The 21,441-nt window shown below is 44.4% G+C and overlaps 1 protein-coding gene across 7 annotated transcripts in view; it reads right to left on the bottom strand.

The window, feature by feature from the left end:
• Positions 1-21,441, bottom strand: part of USP40 (ubiquitin specific peptidase 40) — a 703,484-nt gene that overhangs the window by 618,864 nt on the left and 63,179 nt on the right. Inside the window, exon 3 of one of the 7 annotated variants that reach the window (XM_086956269.1) lies at positions 9,771-9,830. The exons of the other annotated variants lie outside the window; for them this stretch is intronic. The gene's annotated coding sequence lies outside the window, so the exon portion shown is untranslated. The remainder of the gene's footprint in view (positions 1-9,770; positions 9,831-21,441) is intronic. 7 annotated transcript variants of the gene reach the window in all.

Raw genomic sequence — 21,441 nt, forward strand, 5'->3', positions numbered from 1 at the left:
TTGAATCTAACCCCTCGTTGTGACCTACTGTACTAAAAAAATCAGTAACAATAGATCTGTAAGAGACATATATTAGTTATAGATTCCTTACCTTAGAATTACCCCCAGGCGTCAGACTTGATCCATAGAATTTTTTTTCAGCAGTACCCCTACACGTTGGTAGGTGGAGTCGCTAGACTCCGCGTTCAGCGTGCTCGCCGGAATAAAGTCGCAGTATTTACTTAGACCCTGCCCCTGTGAGCTGGCGTCCGTTCTTTACACGACATTCCACCACAGAAGCACAGATCCATGCAAGACACTGACCACTGGTGCACAAAACTAGGGCTCTGAAAGGAAGTCTTTACTCTAGAAGTCAGTTTGCAGAACGGGGAGGATGGGTGGGGCAGTAAGGAATCTATAACTAATATAGGTCTCTTACAGATATATTTTTACCGAAGGTAAGTAACTTGTTCATCTGAAAGAGACTATTAGTTTTAGATTCCTTACCTTAGAATAGATACCCCAGCAATACCAACCCGGAGGTGGGTCTGCAAACTAAGTTCACACCAGAAAGTCCTAGAGAACTGAATGGCCAAAGAATCTGTCTCTCCGGACATGACTATCCAGGCAATAATGCACAGTGAACATGTGCAGTGATGCCTACGTGGCTGCCTGAAAGATGTCACTGAGGGGGACTCCTCGTCCCAAAGCAGTAGTGGCTGCCTCGCCCAGGTTGAATGGGCACGCAACCCCACTGGATGCTCCTTTTACGCCAAGGAATAACATATTAATGCAAAGAACGACCCATCGAGAGATGGTTTGTTTTTGCACAGCCCGACCTTTCTAGGCATCAGCCGGCGGTCGAGATAGGGGAAGACTGGACACCCTGATCTGTGCAGATGAGCTGCGACCACCGCCATCACTTTTGTGAACACCGGAGGGTTGCTGGTAAGGCCAAAGGGGAGCACGCTAAACTGAAAATGCTTGTGGCCTACCATGAACTGTAGGTAACGCTTGAGTGCCGGCAGGACGGGGAATGTGAAAATAAGCATCCTGCAAGTCCAACCTACCTTCCAGTTTCCAGGGTCGAGGGCAGAAAAGACCCGAGCCAATGTCAACATTTGGAACTTCTCCTTCCGGAGGAAGCGGTTGACATCCCTGAGATCCAAGATAGGACGCAAGCCTTTGTCCTTCTTGGGCATCAGGAAGTAGTGGGAATAACAACCACAACCTACTTCTGGCACAGAGAACACGCTTATTGACTTCCTTGGCCAAGAGAGCCGTAACCTTCCTGAAGGAGAAGGGCCAAGTGATCATCCAACATGCGATGGAGTGTTGGTGGCATGGAGGGAGGGGTAGTCACGAAGAGGAGCGAGTAGCCCCTTCGGACTACCTGCAAAACCCACCTGTCCGACGTGATGATGTGCCAGTGAGGGAGATTATGATGAATCCTGCAACCCACTTGCAACTGGTGGCCCTGAAAGTTCAGACTACGAAGGCTTGGAGGACGATGCAGAGGGTGCACTGGTAGACTGGCCAGCCCGCTCGCCCCCAGACCCACGGCACTGGGTCCCACGTCCCCAACCGCGCAGAGGTTGAGTAGCTTGAGCCGGCCTGTGGCCCTGGGTGGAACGTTGTGGAGCCCCCCTTCCTTAGACACAAAAGGGGCAAAAGGCGGACTGAACGGGGCAAGAGGTGGCAGCGAGGCCCAAGGATCTGGCCGTAGTCCGAGAGTCCTTGAAGCGCTCAAGCGCATTGCCTGCCTTGTCACCAAACAGGCGATGGCCATCAAAGGGCATTTCCAAAGAGGTCGATTGGAAATCCACTGAAAAGCCAGTGGACCTCAGCCAGGCGTAGAGTCTCAAGGCTACGGACGTAGAAATCGTTCTACCTAGCGAGTCAGCAGAATCCAGACAACATTGAATGGCGAACTTCACTACGCCTCTACCCTCTGCAACCGCACAGATGAATACAGTCCGGGCCTCCTCTGGATACTGTGGTAGCACTTGCGCAACCGTCTCCCACACAAAGTGGGTGTAGCGGCCCAAGAGATATGCGGTGTTCACCGACTACAGTCCTAAGCTGGCTGAAGAAACCATCTTCTTCCCAAGATGATCTAGCTTCTTGGATTCCCTATCTGGGGGGAGCAGTAGAGACCAGGCCTTTGGAGGTTGAGGCTTGGACCACCAAGTTTTCAAGGGTAGGGTGTTTGGAGAGGAAAATTGTGTCGCCCGTGGATGGGCAGTGGTGTCGGGCAATCATCCTATCCACAGGAGCCCCTGTGCTGGGCTTTGACCAAGTGCCAGAAGGATGTCGTTGAGGGCCTAATTGAACAGCAGTAGCGGCTCAGAGGCGGCCGATGACGGCTGAAGCACCTCAGTCAGGAGATTAGTCCTGACTGCCACCATAGGAAGTTCAAGGCCTGATGCCTCAGCCGCCCTACGCAACACCACAGAGTAGGAGGCTCCCTCCTCCGTGGCCACTGTAGGTGGAGAAAGCATGAACCAAACAAATTAATCGGAGGGTCCAAGGGTGAGTTTAATGACTCACACTAGGTAAATGCCCCAAAACCATATATCTCAACACACAAAGGATACCTAGAGGTCAAAAACAAATATGTCATTCAACTATGGACACCAACCCTAACACCATACAGATAACAAAGTGGGAACAGAGAGTGCGGACTAAGTGTGATAGTGACCGAATTAAGACTCAAGGGCATAGGGAAAAATTCCCATCAGTACCGCCCTTTTTCACATCATTTGGGTACTCCTTGCCCAGGAGACATAACAAAACGGCCGGTCAGATGGTACCATGACCGTTTGTGGATATGAAAAAATGTGTTAGTGGAGGGAGGTTTAATTGAAATTATCAATGTTGATCTGGCAACTGAAAAAAGCAGTGTAAAGTGAATAGAAAGTGAATGCTGAAAAACATTAAAATTGGATGGGCTGGGTAGATGTCAAAGGTTTATTATTATCTCCCGGTCCTCCAAATCTAAAAGACAAGTGCAAACACAGATTTGACATAATATCCGTGATCAGTAGTGGTCAACATGTTTCTGCATATCTAAGAAATAGTTTCGTGCATTCTTCAGGACCCGTTGTAAGTTAACTACTGCTTTTTGTGAAAAGTAAAAGATATCACCTGCAATGTCCAGGTAGTATATTCACCCACATACTGTTACCGCACCGTACCAGAGATACGACATCCACAGGAACGACATATAGAACAAACGACAAAAAGACAACATTATGTCACAATCACAAGGTGTGTCATATTGGTATAGTACAACCTCTCATTTCTCAATGTGTCCGAATCACATGATCTGGGTATTAAATTCATTCCAAACCACTCACCAATTAGTTGTGGTTGTTGCGCTTCACCCCACCTGGCTGCAGCTCAGGTAAAAGGAGCACCGCTCTAGATCAGATAAGTTAAAATGTAAGGACGACAATCATGGCTTTATTTTTATCAATTGTATAGCGCCGGGAATTCTGTTGGTATATACAATCCCCATGCGCTATGTCTTAACCGAATCCGTGTTGTAAAAAGTACGGTTTATAATTCTCACGTTTTTTCTACATTATCTAATGACTAGGTTTTTGAATTTGATCATGTAGGTTATTGGCCAGCATTAAGTGTGGGAACTATAGCAGCTCAATAATCGGTCTGCCCATAAGAATGCAATGTATTCAAGACCACTTGATAATTTGACCGAGCTTGATTCAATGTTCATGTGGCTACGTGGGTTATGAATTGCAATATCGCGCATCCACGGTGGCAGTCACCAATCTGTTATTCTTTTATGTGTAGGCCCCTGTATGCTCTCTGTATGCTCAGCACAGGGGCTCCTGTGGATAGGATAATTGCCCGACACCACTGCCCATCCAGGGGCGACACCATTTTCCTCTCCAAACACCCTACCCTTGAAAACTTGGTGGTCCAAGCCTCAACCTCCAAAGGCCTGGTCTCTACTGCTCCCCCCAGATAGGGAATCCGAAAAGCTAGATCATCTTGGGAAGAAGATGTTTTCTTCAGCAAGCTTAGGACTGTAGTCGGTGAACACCGCATATCTCTTGGGCCGCTACACCCACTTTGTGTGACACGGGATAACAAGAACTACAAATCCCATCATGCAAGTAAATCACGTGACCGACGTCACGGGATCTTGAGCAAAGGATTGCGTCTTTTGATAACTCTTGTGGGCACATAGGGAGCATACAGGGGGCCTTATCACAGATGTATAATAGATTGGTGATTACCATCGTGGATGCGCGTTTTGTTGCGATTTTACAATTTTCAACCCACACAGCCACATGAACATTAAATTAAGCCCGGTCTCGATACCATGTTGTCTTGAATCCGGTGGTGGCATAGAATTCTTCCTACCGAAAAAACTACAAATATGGCGCCTGTAGACCGGGGCTGTTTGTAACACATAAGAGCGAAGTGATCGCAGTGACATAACCACAGGATGTTAAATAAATTAATAACATTTACCAATAATAACATATGTCCGTGTGGATGTCAATTTATGCCTACTTTGAATATTTGAATGGTTCCCCGACTTTGTTTTAAATGAACTACAAACACGGGATACCGAGAACTACATATCCCGTCATGCACGTAAATCACGTGATCGACGCTACGGGAAACGAGACACATTGAGCCTTTTAATATGGCGCACCCTCTCCGTCCGGCACCCCCCCAGACAGTTTGGATGACTGCCGGGAGACACCGACTGAGAGGTGAGTGATGCCACAGAAGCGGAGTTGTCTAAACGCCTTTGGAGGCGCATGTGCCGGTATGATCTGTTTAATGCATTTAGACGCTGAGATGCCGGCTTGACGACACTGCACACGAGTGTCTACATGGATCTCTAGCAAGTGATTGCATTTTGATAACTCTTGTGGGCATACAGAGAGCATACAGGCGCCTACACATAGAAGAAGAACAGATTGGTGACTGCCACCGTGGATTCTCGATTTGGAGCGATATTGCAATTCATAACCCACGCAGCCACATGAACATTGAATCAAGCTCGGTCTCATTATCAAGTGGTCTCGAATACATTGCATTCTTATGGGCAGACAGATTATTGAGCTGCTATAGTTTCCACACTCAATGCTGGCCAATAACCTTCATGATCAAATTCAAAAACCTAGTCATTAGATAATGTAGAAAAAACGTGAGAATTATAAACCGTACTTTTTACAACACGTTTTCGGTTAAGAAATAGCGCATGGGGATTGTATATACCAACAGAATTCCCGGCGCTATACAATTGATAAAAATAAAGCCACGATTGTCGTCCTTACATTTTAACTTTTCTGATCTAGAGCGGTGCTCCTTTTACCTGAGCTGCAGCCAGGTGGGGTGAAGCGCAACAATCACAACTAATGGGTGAGTGGTTTGGAATTAATTTAATCCCCAGATCATGTGATTCGGACACATTGAGAAATGAAAGGTTGTACTATACCAATATGACACACCTTGTGATTGTGACATATTGTTGTCTTTTTGTCGTTTGTTCTATATGTCGTTCCTGTGGATGTCGTATCTCTGGTACGGTGCGGTAACAGTATGTGGTTGAATATACTACCTTGACATTGCAGGTGATATCTTTTACTTTTCACAAAAAGCAGTAGTTCATTTACAACGGGTCCTGACGAATGCATGAAACTATTTCTTAGATATGCAGAAACATGTTGACCACTACTGATCACGGATATTATGTCAAATCTGTGTTTGCACTTGTCTTTTAGATTTGGAGGACCGGGAGATAATAATAAACCTTTGACATCTACCCAGCCCATCCAATTTTAATGTTTTTCAGCATTCACTTTCTATTCACTTTACACTGCTTTTTTCAGTTGCCAGATCAACATTGATAATTTCAATTAAACCTCCCTCCACTAACACATTTTTTCATATCCACAAACGGTCATGGTAACATCTGACCAGCCGTTTTGTTATGTCTCCTGGGCAAGGAGTACCCAAATGATGTGAAAGAGGGTGGTACAGTGTGGCTTCTGATGGGAATTTTTCCCTATGCCCTTGAGTCTTAACTCGGTCACTATCACACTTAGTCCGCACTGTCTGTTCCCACTTTGTTATCTGTATGGTGTTCGGTTTGGTGTCCATAGTTGAATTACATATTTGTTTTTGACCTCTAGGTACCCTTTGTGTGTTGAGGTGGAGAAAGCATACCAAGGTGTGGGGAAGCATCCAGACTACTGGAATCACCCAACTCCTCTCTCCAGTCGGGCTCTTGCAGCTGGTCTGCCAGAGGGTCCACAGACCCCTCCCTCCCTGGGAGCCCTGCTGCATCCCAGCCGGAGCTGCAGGCATTGAAGGCCTAGAGCCCCCAGCCGAGTCCACGGGGCCCAAAGGCACGTCGGCGGAGTCTGGCTGCCCAAAGATGGAGTGGAGGGCTTTGTAAAAAGTTCTAAGCTGGGCTGGGGGTGCCCTGGCTGTCAGGAAGGGAGGGAAGCTCGGAGCCATCCCAGCAGGCTCCGCGGGCGGACTACCTTCCGCGTCACGCGTCGGCCGTCAAAAGGGGAGCAGGAGAAGGACGGTGCTTCTTCGCCTCTTCTTGTGCTTCGACCTACCCGAAGACGAAGACTTTGAAGATGAATGATGATGGTGACTTCACGGCCGGTACCGCAAGCTCCCTCTCAACTGGGACCTCGAGCGGCGCAGAGCTGACTGCCGGGCCTTCAGAAGCTTTCAGGACCGCTCCCGCAAAGACTGCGGGTTCATGGCCCGACAGTTGTAGCAGGACTTCAGGTTGTGGTTGGGCTCCAGGCACCAGAGGCACACAAGGTGTGGGTTTGTGACAGACTTCAATTTGTGACAGGAGTCACAAGGTATGAAGCCGGTACGTCGATGGGATATCCTTTCATTTTACCAGGTGTCGAACAACTCGAAAATACGTCAACAAAAGTTGACAAAACTTTAGTCAAAAAGTGGTACCGCTCTCTCCGAATCTGCGTTGGCTGGTGCAGAAAAAGAAAGAACTGACGTCAGCACGCAGGGGCGGCTTTCAAGTAGATACTGTGACGTCATTCCAGCGATCACAACGCCAACGACGAACGCGGATTGGACCGACGTCACCTTCCGACGCGCAGGGATACTGATGAAGAAAAAATCTCCAGATCCAGTCTGACGCCTGGGGTAATTCTAAGGTAAGAAATCTATAACTAATAGTCTTGTACAGATACGAAAAACACAGCAAGGCAGACTACAGTCCTTGCATGCTTTTAGTTTTTAAGATCACATGTGCATAGCATGCCACCTTTCAGTTTTCTGTCAGAATGAGGATCATTTAGGCTGTCAGTTGTAGATCAGCGAGACAGTCCATTCCCTTACATAAAATGCCTCTCATTATTGCACAGTTTTTGCCCGTAGCACACAATTCGAACATTTTCTGCACCATTAACCCCTTCGAGGCTGATGACGAGCTGGGCTCGTCATGGTGTAGCCTCCTCAAACACTGATGACGAGCCCAGCTCGTCATGAATAATGGGTTTTTTAAAAAGCAAGCACAGCAGCAGAATCAGAGCAGCGCGCATGTGGTTAAAAGGTGTTCATTTTTACCATAGACTATCATTCAGGAAATGCAGCTTCTCGCATAACAAAGAGAATGAGCCATGAAGCAGTTTTGTTCAACGCACAGTATCTATAACCCATATCAACTCACCATCAAACTGCTTTCAGTCCACCAGAGAGGACAGAAGATTAAGCATAACACTATAAACCTTGAAGACAGGAGAACACAAGTTAACTAATCCCAGCTTCCAATATTGTGCCTGGCCTACTACCAGAAGAAGTAAACATTTCATAGCACAGAACAGCATATGAATCATTGTGTGTCCAAGAACGGCTCCTGCGTTAAGGCGGAGGAGCGTCACCCCACTAACCAAACTGCCCCCCTCGCCCCCAGTACGGAAAAATAAAATGGCAATATACTTAATTTATTACCATTTTATTTTTCAAAACTTGTTTCTGGGCCGAGCGTCAGTTTGGAGGGGGCGGGACTCTATGGTTTCTGCTGCTGCCACTCAGGCAGCAGCAGAAAGCAATGATAGGCAGGGCACTTGGGTTTAAACTGCATGTCTTTTTGGCTGGCGGTCTTGCGATGGCCAGCCAGACATGACAGTTTAAACCTGTCTTAAGACAGCCAAGTTAGAGACAGCATTGCTCTCCAGTGCCCTCGGGCGCGGCGAGAGAGGCCGGTCCCTCCAATCCTGGCGCTGCTTTCATGCTGCACGAACGTAGCACCAGGATTGGTCACAGCTTCCTGGTCCTGCCACTTTGGAGCCTGCTTGCATGGCTGGACCCGAGCGAGGAGGACGTTGCACCAGGCTAGAAGGTAAGTGTATTTTTATTTTAATTGTTAATAACTTAATTTTTTTCCCTCCACCCAACTACCCTCCTTACACGCCAGCCGCCACTGTATGTGTCATTATTGCCAGATAGCACACAATAAACTTAATTTAACATTAAAATTTAAAACAGCGCAACATTCAAAAGCAGTATGCTCCACAAGCATGCCACTCAAACATTCAAAAGCAGTATGCTCCACAAGCATGCCACTCATAGAAATAACAAATAAAGGGAGCCATGAGGAAATGGTGTGGGAGGAAGGCATAGTAAGTGGCAATGCATGGCAAGAAAGGGTAGATAGGGATTAGGAAAAATGGTAGTACATAAGTGCTATATGAAGTGCAGGCCCAGATTGTGGATACTCTGTATACCTGCAGTGCTTCTGGCAGTTCAACCAGCAGATTCAGCACCTTTTGGACTGTTACCCAACAATGTACCCCTCATCATGGATTTGAGGACCAGTCAAAAGAAAATGTCTTGCAGAACGGATCTGGCACAATGGAACTCCAGCAGATTACGGAGTCGAGGAAGCAATGCCTGGTGAAGGTATGAACCGAAGCCCATGTAGCAACCAACATATGTTCAGGACCAGATCACTAGTGGACAGCTCCAAACGAATTGGACTTTGCCATGGTGGAATGCCTCGTGATGCCCCCAGGAGCCTCCTTTTTAACAAGAGCATAACAGATATGAATGCACAACACAATCAATCTGAAAAGAGCCCTATTTTGATTCTAGCATATCCGAAGCAGCTGATGAACTAATTACCAATCCAATATTCCTGCGCCCTGTCCACATAAAAACTGAGAGATGGAGCTTCTCCTATTCCTCAGTGGGATGGGATGGTGTTGATAATGAATGTAGAGTGGTCAACTGCTCCATGTGAAATGGATTGATGTGCTGCAGAAGGAACAAAGACATTGTCCTTTTACATGTTTATTCTCAAATAAGCTGGTTGTCAGGACAAACAGACTGTAACTCGCTAACATGCAGAGGTGATAGCAATTATGAGAACTGCTTTTATAGTCAACAGTCCAAAGGGGCAGCTATGCATATGCACGAATGGATAACCCATAAAGGGAAGTGAGTGCCAAGTTTAGGTCCCACGGATAACATTATGAATGGTGAAGAAGGCAACATGTAGGTCAACTCTTTAAGAAACTTCATGACAATTGGCTGGTCAGGTAAGCAATAAAAGGGTGATCAGGCTGAAAAAGACCCTATAATTACCCATAACTGTGACTCCTTAAGGTGTTACTGAGCTAAGATCAACTTCCTCCATACCACACAAAGATACAAACCTGATCAATGCTCAAAGTAAAGAGATTAGTTAAATGGGAGAGGCACAGATAAGATAACATCCACCACCTACAAAGGTAAATTGAAAGAACTCTGGTTACCTTGCTTAATCTCCAGGCATGAAGGTGGAGACCCTGAAGGTTGGGATGGAAGACCTGCATCTGAAATGAGATTGGTCATAGGAAAAAATAAAGCAGCCCTGAGTATGCAGCGTGGTCAAGATCATCTACGTACGGTCGGTGGAATGCAGGAATAGCAAAATGGAGTGCAAACTCCAGGCAAAGCACACTCCGTTCAAGCAGGCTGACATGACAACTGCTCCGCTGGAGACCAAAGTCCTTTGAGTTTCGTCTCCGGAGGTACACCACATCCGGAAAGGAGGTATCAGTCACCACCACATAAGGGTCTCAGACACATGAGGTTACAGATCACTGATCACCACAGTAATTTTGCTACCCCCAGGGAAATATGGATAGTCTTGGAAACTCAGTCCCAATCTTAAGCCCACTAAAAACGAAGACACCACTAAAAGACGCATGTGCCCAAGAGTATCAAGTAAGCCTGGGTGCCGAAAAAGCGACTGTCAAGGCTGGAAAAATATTACTGTCAAAACATTAGAATCATATCCTGAATAACCTAGAAAGATGAAAAAGACCCAAGAGATGTTGAGTTCCTTTGTGATGAAAAGGAGGATAACCATGGGAGGATTCCAGGTGAGGCCTGGGAAGGTTAGGGAAAAACACCCAAGCTGTAGAGCACTAATGCTTGGAACTCATGTGGGCTGACACTAATAGTGGCGAGTCAGCCTTCAGCAGCCAGTCTTTTGAAATATGAGTATATGTATATCACCAACTTGTGAACATGTGCCACAACTACCACCGTCACCATGGTGAAGACCCAAGGTGCTGATGTCAACTCATATGGGAATATGAGAGTACTGCAGATTGATAGTGTGGGGAGCATACCACATACACCAGGTATTCCCTGTGTGACAGCAGGATCGGTAAGTGAAAATACACATCCTGCAAGCTGAAGGACATCATCCAATATCCCATCAGAGCCAACTGAACCTGTGCAAGTGACAGCATCCTCAAGGCCCAAAGGTTTAAAATGGAACGCAGCCCACCATCATCCCTGGGGACCAGAAGGAAATGGGTGAAGCACCCACGCTTGATCTCATGCTCCAGAACCAGGTCCACAGTCCCTCAGTCCAGCAGAATCAACAAGAGCATCATCCAACAAAGTTGCCAAAGGGGCAACAGGAGTAGGGGTGGAAAACTCCTGAAAAGTAAAACAGCTCTGCTCCACTATCTACAGGACCCAGTTCACAGTCTTGATGGAACACCAATTCGACAGATGGCAAGACATCCTCCTTCTCACCACTGGGAGTGACCTAGAATGATTTTGCAGGTGGAATAGAAGAGCAGGAAGATGACGAAGAAGGTAGTACTTCACCGGAGTGAGTTATTGAGCTCCGAGCTATATAGAAGCTGGTTAAGCAGCTGTACTGGTTGAGATATCTCAAACTGATGAAAGGGCATTTCCCTAGAGTAACTGAAAACTTGCAGAATTTCCTATGAAACAGACTAGCTGGGAAGGTCAACTACAGGATTGAGCTGTAGCCTGTCCCTACTTGAATCTCTCAAGAGCTAAATTAGTCTTCTCGTCAAACAGGTGAGAGCCGTTAGATAGCATACCCATCAAGTTGGCCAGGTCATCCACAGAAAATTCTGTGAAACGTATTCGGGCATGGCGAACCTTGCCACTAAGTACACCATGTCCAATACTGACATGAGGATTTGCTTAGTCACATCTGTGTCATCAAGAACGACCTCTGCATAGTGGTCCCATAAGTGGTCCAGAAAATGTGGTCAGCAGGGATACTGAAAGACATAGAAACACAGTTGCAGACTTGCGAGAATGACATTCGCTTGCTGGAGGCGGAGTATGAATCCACCCACAATGCAGCCACACTAGGGACGTTACGGGAAGAGGTTACCGGATACAACAACCTAGTGGATGATTAAATGCGATACACATCTAGGTGCCACAGGGTGCGCCGACTGGGAGAGGGGGGCCGCCTGGGACGCATATTAACGCAGAAAATACGCACAGAACACAGGCAACACACGATTACACAGATAGAGGATGATGAGGGACAAATACACTACGACACACCCGGGATACTGGCTACATTTGAACAAACGTATGGTGAATTCTACACCACACAGCACACAGCTACGGAGCCTGAAATTTTGCAATATGTTGAGGATATAGCGTTGGTGTGGCTAGCGGACACCCACCGCGAATACTTAGCGCAGCCAATAACGGAGGAAGAAACACTAACAGCCATTAAAGCATTACCAAATGGGAAAGCACCAGGACCAGATGGGTTCACTGGAGAATTTTATAAGACCTATTCAGAGGAGATAATCCCTCATCTCCTTGAAATGTATGACGAGGCCTATAACAATGGCATCCTCCCTCAGACATTAAGAGAGGCACTCATAGTAACAATTCTGAAGCCAGATAAAAACTCATCGAAGGCGGAGTCGTACCGACCCTTATCATTAATAAACACAGATGTTAAAATATTAGATAAGATCATCGCCACAAGATTACAATCCCTTATGTCCACGATTATATTACCTGACCAATCGGGTTTTATTCCCGACAGGTCCACCACACATAACTTATGTACGATCTTTGCTCTTCTACACCAACTAAAGCCAGACCTCCAGGCAGTGGCGGTCTTATTAGATGCTGCCAAGGCCTTTGACTCAGTGGAGTGGCCCTACATGTTTACAATTCTGCGACGGATTGGTCTCCCCCTCCGTCTGATAACATGGATCACTCTCCTGTACACAAACCTTACAGCACGAATAAAAATCAACGGGTACATATCAGATTCAGTACCTATCCAATGCGGCACCCGGCAGGGCTGCCCACTCTCCCCCCTCCTCTTCTCGATCGCATTGGAGCCCCTAGCCTATAAAATACGCCAAAATTATGCCCATACTGCACTCAGATTCCAGCTACGGCCTGTTAGTATATCGCTTTATGCTGATGACATGGTCTTATACCTCCATGACCCTGAGAATAACCTTTCCCCTTTGCTCCGTGAGTATGTGAAATTTAGTAGGCAATCTGGTTTACACATAAATTGGAATAAATCCGCTGTAATTCCCTTGACTGATAGCACAAAGGCTCCGCAACTGGACTTCCCCCTCGTCTGGCAAGATGACCCAATTAAATATCTGGGGATTTGGGTACATAGAGATGCAGAATTAGTAATCAGACAGAACTATGGGATGGCAATTGACCGCATAGAAACACAAATACAGAGGTGGATATCGCTCCCTCTTTCACTGGCTGTTAGGATCTCCCTGCTGAAAATGGTGATTCTGCCCAAGTTATTGTATCTGTTCATAAATATACCTATTCCTCCCCCCTCATCGGTGTTTGCCAGAATTCGGGCGGGCTTTATAAAGTTAATTTGGGCAGGGAAGCAAGCTAGAATAAGTATCCGAACACTAACTCTCCCACACAGTGCAGGTGGCTATATGGTGCCTGATGTGTATCTCTACTACTTATGTGCTCAAGCGCACTTCGCGTATTACTGGCATCGCCCAGTGCTATATTTGCTGCACCTTGCAGTCGAAGATGGCGACGCTCACCCGATACCACTGACCAGTATACTATCTCACACTAGGCCCCACCTCACCTCGCAGGAGATAAACACTGTGCGCACCACTTCTCAAGCATGGGAGCAGATTAGTCACCTGGCACACAAGACTCCCGTATATGCCCCTAAACTCCCACTGACACATCATTCTAGATTATCGGTCACGCTGGAGAAGAACAATATGGCTCTGTTTGAACAAGTAGGCATATCCACACTGGGTGACCTATACCCAAATAGCACATTTATTGCCCCGGAAGACCTATCATACATAGGCAACCAAACGCTACTGTTTAGATTCCTATATCATAGACTGAGAGCTGCTGTCCGGGAGTTGTACCCTTCTTTTCCGGATGAGCACCCTACTCTGCAATCACTACAAATGTTGCTGACATCGACCACTCATGCACATATCATATCAAGATTGTACAAGCAGGTACAGTCAGAGATTGGAGCAGATACGGTAAAAGCTTGTGATAAATGGTCCGCTCTACTTGATGAGCCACTCACAGAGAAGGAATGGACGGCTAGTTGTACACTGATCACGCTACTCACTCCAAATGGGAACCTTCGCCTCATTCATTATAAGTATATTCATCAAATATACCACACCCCATTCAAATTGTGTAAGTATAAATTGAGGGATGATGCTAGGTGTAAGCGCTGTGGGACAGATCAGGCGGACTTTGTGCATCTTGCATGGTGCTATGGTAAGGTGCACCAATACTGGATAACAGTCACAAGTCATCTAGGGAAGATGGTGTCCTGTACACTATCGGGTACTCCTCGACTGTGTTTACTTGGCCTTGATGTACCGCTGAGGGCTATGAGAAAGAAGCTTGTGGCCATAATGCTGCTGCTGGCGAAACGCAGAGTATCTATGCACTGGGATAGCAAGCTTGCTCCAGCGCCTAAGGATTGGTTATTAAACGCTATTTACTGCAGAGATAACTTTATGCTGTACGCAGAAGAACTGCCAGCCGCTTCTAAACCCTCCGATATTTGGAAGCCACTGTCTGAGTATTTACGTGAAAATCCTGATTTGATCAAGACGTCCTCTGACACCTTGCTCTGAACCTAGTAACTATTGTTTGTCATTTTTTTTTACCTGCTATCACTGGTCTATCTCCTTAGTATATTTGAGATGCATGTTTGACAATGTGCTAACTGTATGCTTTGTATTTTGGGTCTACATGTGCCATTCTGCAATATGTACCTGTAATGATCGTGACTGATTTCAGTTTGTTCTTATTGCCTTTTTTTTATAAAACTAATAAATAAAATAAAAAATACATTTAAAAAAACAATTAGAGGCTACATACAATGCTCCCAGAATACTCTCAAGTTAGGTGCAAATATCTGCAGAAGCATCAAAATAAGACTGATGATCCTTTGCTTTAAAAAAAAATGTTCACTAAACATTTTGCTAAACTACTGTGAAATTGCAGGTAACATTTCTTTGAAGAGTCGTTTAGTAAAATGCGTTGATGCATGCTATTTCCCCAAAACTATTCATAATGAAAAAAATCAGTGCAGTCAGTTTCAACAAGATAATGAGAAATATTAAAAGAATCAAGCACTGGCAAAGCCAATAGGTCCGATGCTGGTAGCCTTTTAGTTTTGTCAATGCATGTCTTGTTTTGTTATGGTTTTTTGTAAAATGCTGCCAGTACTTCAAAATTATAACAAACATTGTCAAAAAACAATCATATTTTTGGGTCTCAAAAAGTACACACTGCCACCGTAAGGGAGGGAGAGGGACAGGGAGAGAGAAAGTCACAAAATTGCGCCCATGGTATATGTCCTTGCAATACTGCAGATTTACGGCTTTCATGAATTCAAAAGAATTCAATGAAGTAGGCCAGGAAACGTACTCCTAGAAAATATTAATGTGAACTGCTTTATAGCATGACCAAATATGTTGGTGTAGATTTGCTAATGCAAAAATCTGTTGAGCTTTTACAAGTTCACTTTCCCTCCAAACACTTTTTTCCCAACCCTGTAAGAAGTTTTACTTCTACCATTGTCAGGAGTAAATTTCCAACCTTTCTCAGTATGGGAACAGATTGGAGAAGAGCTGGCAAAAGCCCCTCAAACATGCAATCTGGCAGGCTTACACAGACGCAAAAGGGCATTCCAACCCTTGAACTATTGCTTAATGCTAACTTCTGTCCCAGCATGTAGATCGGCGTAAAGGTAGCAAAATTAGGAAATTGCTAGAATTCAAACCCCACTATAGTATGAGCCCTGGCATAATTAGAAAGGCTGCAATCAGAGATTTTATATAATGAGATTGCTGCCATAATTTGTTGCTGCACTATGTGGCACCAAAGGAAAGAGTGTTTTTTTGTGGGTTTTTTTAAAGGACAAGTAGATTTATGAAGCAACCTGCCCCATGGATAAGTAGATATTTTATTAAATTCCACATTGCTGCAGTAGTTTCAGAATCTTTAAGCCAGCTGCAAATTGTGCCACTCCTCTGCTGGATGTCCAACTGGACACTCCAAGTCAATTTCTAGGGAAGAATGTAACCCTCGGACATTGTGTATGGTCAGAAAGTCCCCAGCATCTGTTCTTAATAATAATGACAACAACAAACACTTATAAAGCATGGCGTTCACCATTACAAGGATCTTGCGGTATAGCCTTTTTGCCAGATTCATATCTGCACAGTATGTTCATGCTACTGCTAATTAGTCTGAGACCATCTGGATTTATACTTGCCCTTTTTTGTTAACAGGCAGGTTTTTAGGTTCAATTCAAGTTTTCACTAACTCGAAGATGGACTGGTAGCCTGTTCCACAACTGGGCAGCCTTAATCTGGAAAGTCCTCCCACCTGCCCTTTCTTTCTTGAATTTATGTATGGAGACCAAGTTTGCCATACCGGAACGCAAGTTCCCTCCAGGCCTGTAGTGACATTTCTTTTGTAGTGCCACTGGTTCAGTTCCCTTTAGTGCCCTATATACCATACGTAACGCTTTAAAAGCAATTCTTTCTTACACCTGTAGCCAGAGTAGGGCTCTCAGTGCATCTGAGGAGTCAGTTCTTGATTTATTGAAGGGCTGTTTTGCGGCAAATTTTTATACCCTAGTAATCTATTAATTAGATACTACGGAGCTCCCAAAAGGAGTGCATTACAATAATCTAACCTGCTCAGTTTGCACCTTGTAATTCCAGCTTTCTCGCAGGCTGAGGCAACCGAGGGACAATTTTACTCAGGTTCCCCAGTAGCCCAAAACATGCAGCTACTATTTTTTCAGTGTGTTTCTAAGGAAAGTTTTCTGTCTTTGTACACTCCCAAGTTTCACACTACATGCGATGTTTCAAGACTCTTTATAGTGGTCCAAGGCCAGAAGTTCTCCGGGAGAGATTAAGAAATTTTAGAAGGAGAGCATCACAGAAACTCTTTTACCTTCATTGAATTCCAGGCAGTTTGTTTTAATTCAACTGGCCTTTTCTTGTATGCAGATGTGGAATTTACCTACTGAAGTAGGGCAGTTTTTCTCGAGTGATACAATTAGCTCCGTATCATCAGCGTAATTCACAAAAAGATATCAAAGGCTCTTATCAGAATCAGCAATGGACGTATTTCTATATTAAAAAGAATGGGGCTCAGGACCGAGCCCTGAGATACCCAATGTTCTGTTTTCCTAAACTTTGACGGGAATGGGGGGAGTGAGATGACTTGGTATCTATCAGACAGGAATGATCCATTCCACTCCAGGCAAGCTCCCTCAACTTTTATCTCTTTAAGTCTCTGTAACAATATCAGGTGGTTGACAGTCAAAAGCAGCTGACAGGTCTAATAGTATCAAAGCTGCTGTTGGATCCCTGTCAACCACCATCCTTAATTCATCCATAGTCAGGATTAGTGCTGGCACTGTACCATGCGCTGGTCTAAAACCATTCTGTTCAGTCTCCAGGATATTGTGGTTCTCTATATATTTTGCTAGTAATGATTTCATGTGTTTCAAGGAAGTTGGGAGATCAGAAGATAAGCTTCCCTGGTCATTTAGGTCAGCCGCTGGTCTCTTTAGCAGTGGATTGATCAGAGCTTTTTCCAGATCTTTGGTACGGAGCTAGCCCTCAAAGATTGATTGGAGATTCTTATCAAACTTGGGAGTAGTTCCTCCTCTCTATCTTTCCACATACATGTAGGCAAAGGGGCCAACATGGAACCAGAGGAGATGGTAGACTTGAGTGTTTTAAAATCCTCCTCTTTTACCAGTTTTATTCTGTCTAATTTCGGCCAATTTCCTTCAGTGATTGTCAGGTCTGCCATTCCTTTATTTATGGGTTGCTTCTTGATCAATTTTGTTATTAGAATATACTGACAGGCTCTCATACAGTTCCTGAGAAGGCTTCGCTGTTTGTTTTGAGCAGTCTGGATAAGCCAGGGTCTTTACCACACTAAATGTATTTTAACATTTATTTGTTGCTTCCTCTACTATTTTAGTGTAGTAGATTTCTTTAGCTTTCCTGATTTTAGTTTTTTAATTGTACTATGCCGCTTTTAATTGTAATTCATCATTTTCTGCATAGGCCCTCCACCACTGACTTTCTAATTTCCTGCAGTTACTTTTATTCTCTTTCAGGGATTCTGTAAACCAAGGTTCAGAAGGTTTTCTTCGCTGGGTCGGAGCATTTTCTGATGTAATCTCATCTAAGATTTCTTTAATTTGAGTCCTGCAGGTGATTCTGTCCACTGTATCTTTTTCCTGAAAACAGCTAAAGTTATTAAATATGTTTCTGTCTGTACCAAATGGGCCAAACATTTTGACAAAATGGTTTTAAACATCTTACACTTGATTCCCGGCATATGATTGGCAAATTTCTCCCTTGTATAACCAAAATTGCCCCATCTCTCATTCAGTCAAAATTCTTCATAATGAATCTTTTACATTGGACACCAGTTCGCCTTCATAAACTAAAATTACGAGATAATGATAAATACTGGAACTGTAATCTTGAGCCTGGCACACACCAACACATGTTCTTTGGGTGCCACCTACTAGACTCATTCTGGACATAGATACAGAAACATTTGTGAGTAATCTTTAACATACATATATCCCTGTCCTTTTCTACGTTAACGTTGGGTCCTTGGGCTTCACTAGCTCCGTTGCCCTCGGATTCTATAGATTTTGGCTCTGCTGGACTTACTCTTAACCATTGCAGTTAAAGTCTTACTTACAGAGTGGAAGTCTTTCCAACACGTGTCATATCACAGCTGGTGGGCGTGGGTGTCATATCTCTGTGGGGCTCACACAATACTTTCAGGAAGGCATTCCACACCACTAATCTCCAACATGGTTTGGCAATTCCCAGTTAAATACATGGAACTAAGCTCTCAGGATTCTGAGGCTTATCTCTCCATTGGGCTTGACCCTTAAAGGTTAAAACTAGGGCCATGAAGCAGACATCCTGACATACCCTCTTCCCCAACCCATTACTTCCATACTCTCCTTTTCCTCTCTTCTCTTCTATTTGTTGGCGACTTTTGATAGATAGGTGAAACAAATAATTCCATACTCTTTGGTACTGAGCCCACTGTCTCGACTTGGACTCATGCAAGTTACGGTACTTTGTTTGCTCTTTAACACATGTGCCTTGTTAATTACATTGTGAACACAGCCCATAGTTGTGTCCTTGCTCACCTGATCAGTTGTTAGACTCCTAGCCGTAACAACTACTACTTGAGAACAATTGTACTCTCAAGAGCATCCTATACCTCATACATTTTGTTTATATCGCTTGAGTGCCTGATTGCATGCCTTTTTTCTTTTTCGAAAAAATAACAAAATTTGAACACAAAAAAATATATATCTTTCAGCTTTTCTAATTTATACCAAGGTCTACCCTGAACCATCTTTTTAGCAATTTCATACTCTTTAGATACTTTGATCCTTGCCAGATCAAAAGAAATCAATTTATGTTCCGGCCAGCATAAAGGGATTAGTTCTTTTATACTGATGATGTTTGTGGGAGCGAATATCAAATCAAGCATGTGTCCTCCCTGGTGTGATTGACTGTCCCCAGTTGTTCGCGACCTAGAGTTCCACAAGTGACTAAAAGCTATCTCCCTTGAACAAAGGAAGAGTCTTCTGCTCAAATGTTATAATCTCCTAAAACAAAAAAATTGGTATGTGAGAGAGCAAGATTAGTAATCGTTTTCCTAAAGGACGGCATAAAATTATCTATGGGCCCAGGTGGCCTAAAGCATAGAAATCCTGAGGTGGACATTCCCTTTGTTTTCATCACAAATCCTAATGATTCTGCCAGCTTTATTTTATTTTATTTGTTTGTAAGATCACTAGCTCCCATTTCTTTTTGAAGATAATTATCAATCCGCCACCTATTTTTTTCTATTCTAGGTTGCTGCAGTGCTTTGAAGCCCGGGGACGCGTAAATCCCAGGTCTACCTCCGATTCTGAGGCAATGACAACAGAATTGAGATTTTATTAAAGACAAGAAGGAAAGCATTATGCATTAACTATTATTTACTCCTGAGCAGCAAACCAATAAAAGTGTGTCAAATAGAACCTTAAAACATCACAATGTGAAAAGAATGTTCTGTCCCAACATATACTGTCCATCCTTCATCTTCCTCCACTTTTGTTTGTTAGTCATTTAAAAGGCTTTGAAAAGCAGTTGACCTATAACAGTTTACCGTCATGTAAAACATTCCCTTCTTAAAAAGATCTTCTAAAAAATTAGCTACCTCTACATCATCTGCCTCCACTGGATCCAAATTCTTTTGCACGCACCAACGTAACAATACCTTCCAAGCTCCTCAATATCTCTTCCTGTTCCCTTGAGCCCATGACTCATTGAGCAAACTTGAAGCCGACTCCGAAAGCCCTGTGCATCTTCCGGAACACCTGATATCCTCCAGACTAGTAGTAGTGAGAAATTCCGACTCCACCAAATGGATGTCCTTTCATCCCTACACCCAATGATCCCTTGAAGGACGATAGCAAATATGGCTGCTCCACTGCTAACTCCATCACTGACGAAAATCCAGGCTGAATCTTCCTAAAAGTCATCACTTATAGCAACTAACATTGCTGCCTCCTTATTTGAACCAACACCTCTGAATCATCGAAAAAAGGGAGAAAGGCAGAACCCTTCACTCCCCTCCAATCCTGCAAAAAAGCATCTATCACCACTGCTTCCGGGTCTGGTCTCCAACTCACATATTTTGGCAACTGATAAGTCAGCCTGGAAACAAATGGATTTATATCTAAAGTTGCTGTAATCCATCACATTCCTGGAATACCAATCCACTACCACATTCTATTTCCCTGGTAAATACTCGGTTCTCAGACCAATTTTGTGTTAAAAAAAGTCCCACATCTCTTTTGCCAACTCCAACAATCTCTTTGACCCGTTTCCACTCAACCTGTTTATGTATGTTACTGCTGTGACAGTGTCCATCTTCAAAAACACCACGCCGTTACTGAAATTCCTCCTGAAACTTTGAATGGCTAGCAAACCTGCCTGCATTTCTAGACAATTTATATGTTCCTACCTTTCCTTCGTTGACCATACTCTACCTGTCTCCTGACACAAACAGGAGGCTTCCCTTTCATAACTGCACGCATCGGTCTCCTACACAAACTCTGGCTTTGTTCCAAATATTGCCTATCAATTGCAGGCCTCCAAATTCTCCTTCCACCACACGAACTCTAGTCTTGCATCTCTGTTTAGACAAACCGAGACTCCATACCATATACCCTTTGCTAGTCCAAAAGTCTTGTATTGACTATGACAATAGACATATCACTCATGCCAACTTCCTCCACTTTACTGTATCTTTCTTTCGGCATTTAGCTCACCTCCTGCCTTATTTTCTTCAACTTTTTCTCTGGTAACCATAACTAACTTGCCATATTTATGACAAACCCCTGACTTTGTAGTAAACCTCCCACCAAATCCAAATCATGCTGCAACTCCCTCAGCTCTTGATTCAATATCAGTAGATCGTCTAAACAGACTATAATTCTTATCCCCCTTTCTTTCAAGAAACCTACCACTGGACACATCCCCAAGTACCAAGGAGCTGCTGACAATCCGAACGTGAGACTTA

Source organism: Lissotriton vulgaris, chromosome 2_1 (genome assembly GCF_964263255.1).
Source record: "Lissotriton vulgaris chromosome 2_1, aLisVul1.2, whole genome shotgun sequence".
In the NCBI taxonomy this organism is placed as follows: Eukaryota; Metazoa; Chordata; class Amphibia; order Caudata; family Salamandridae; genus Lissotriton; species Lissotriton vulgaris.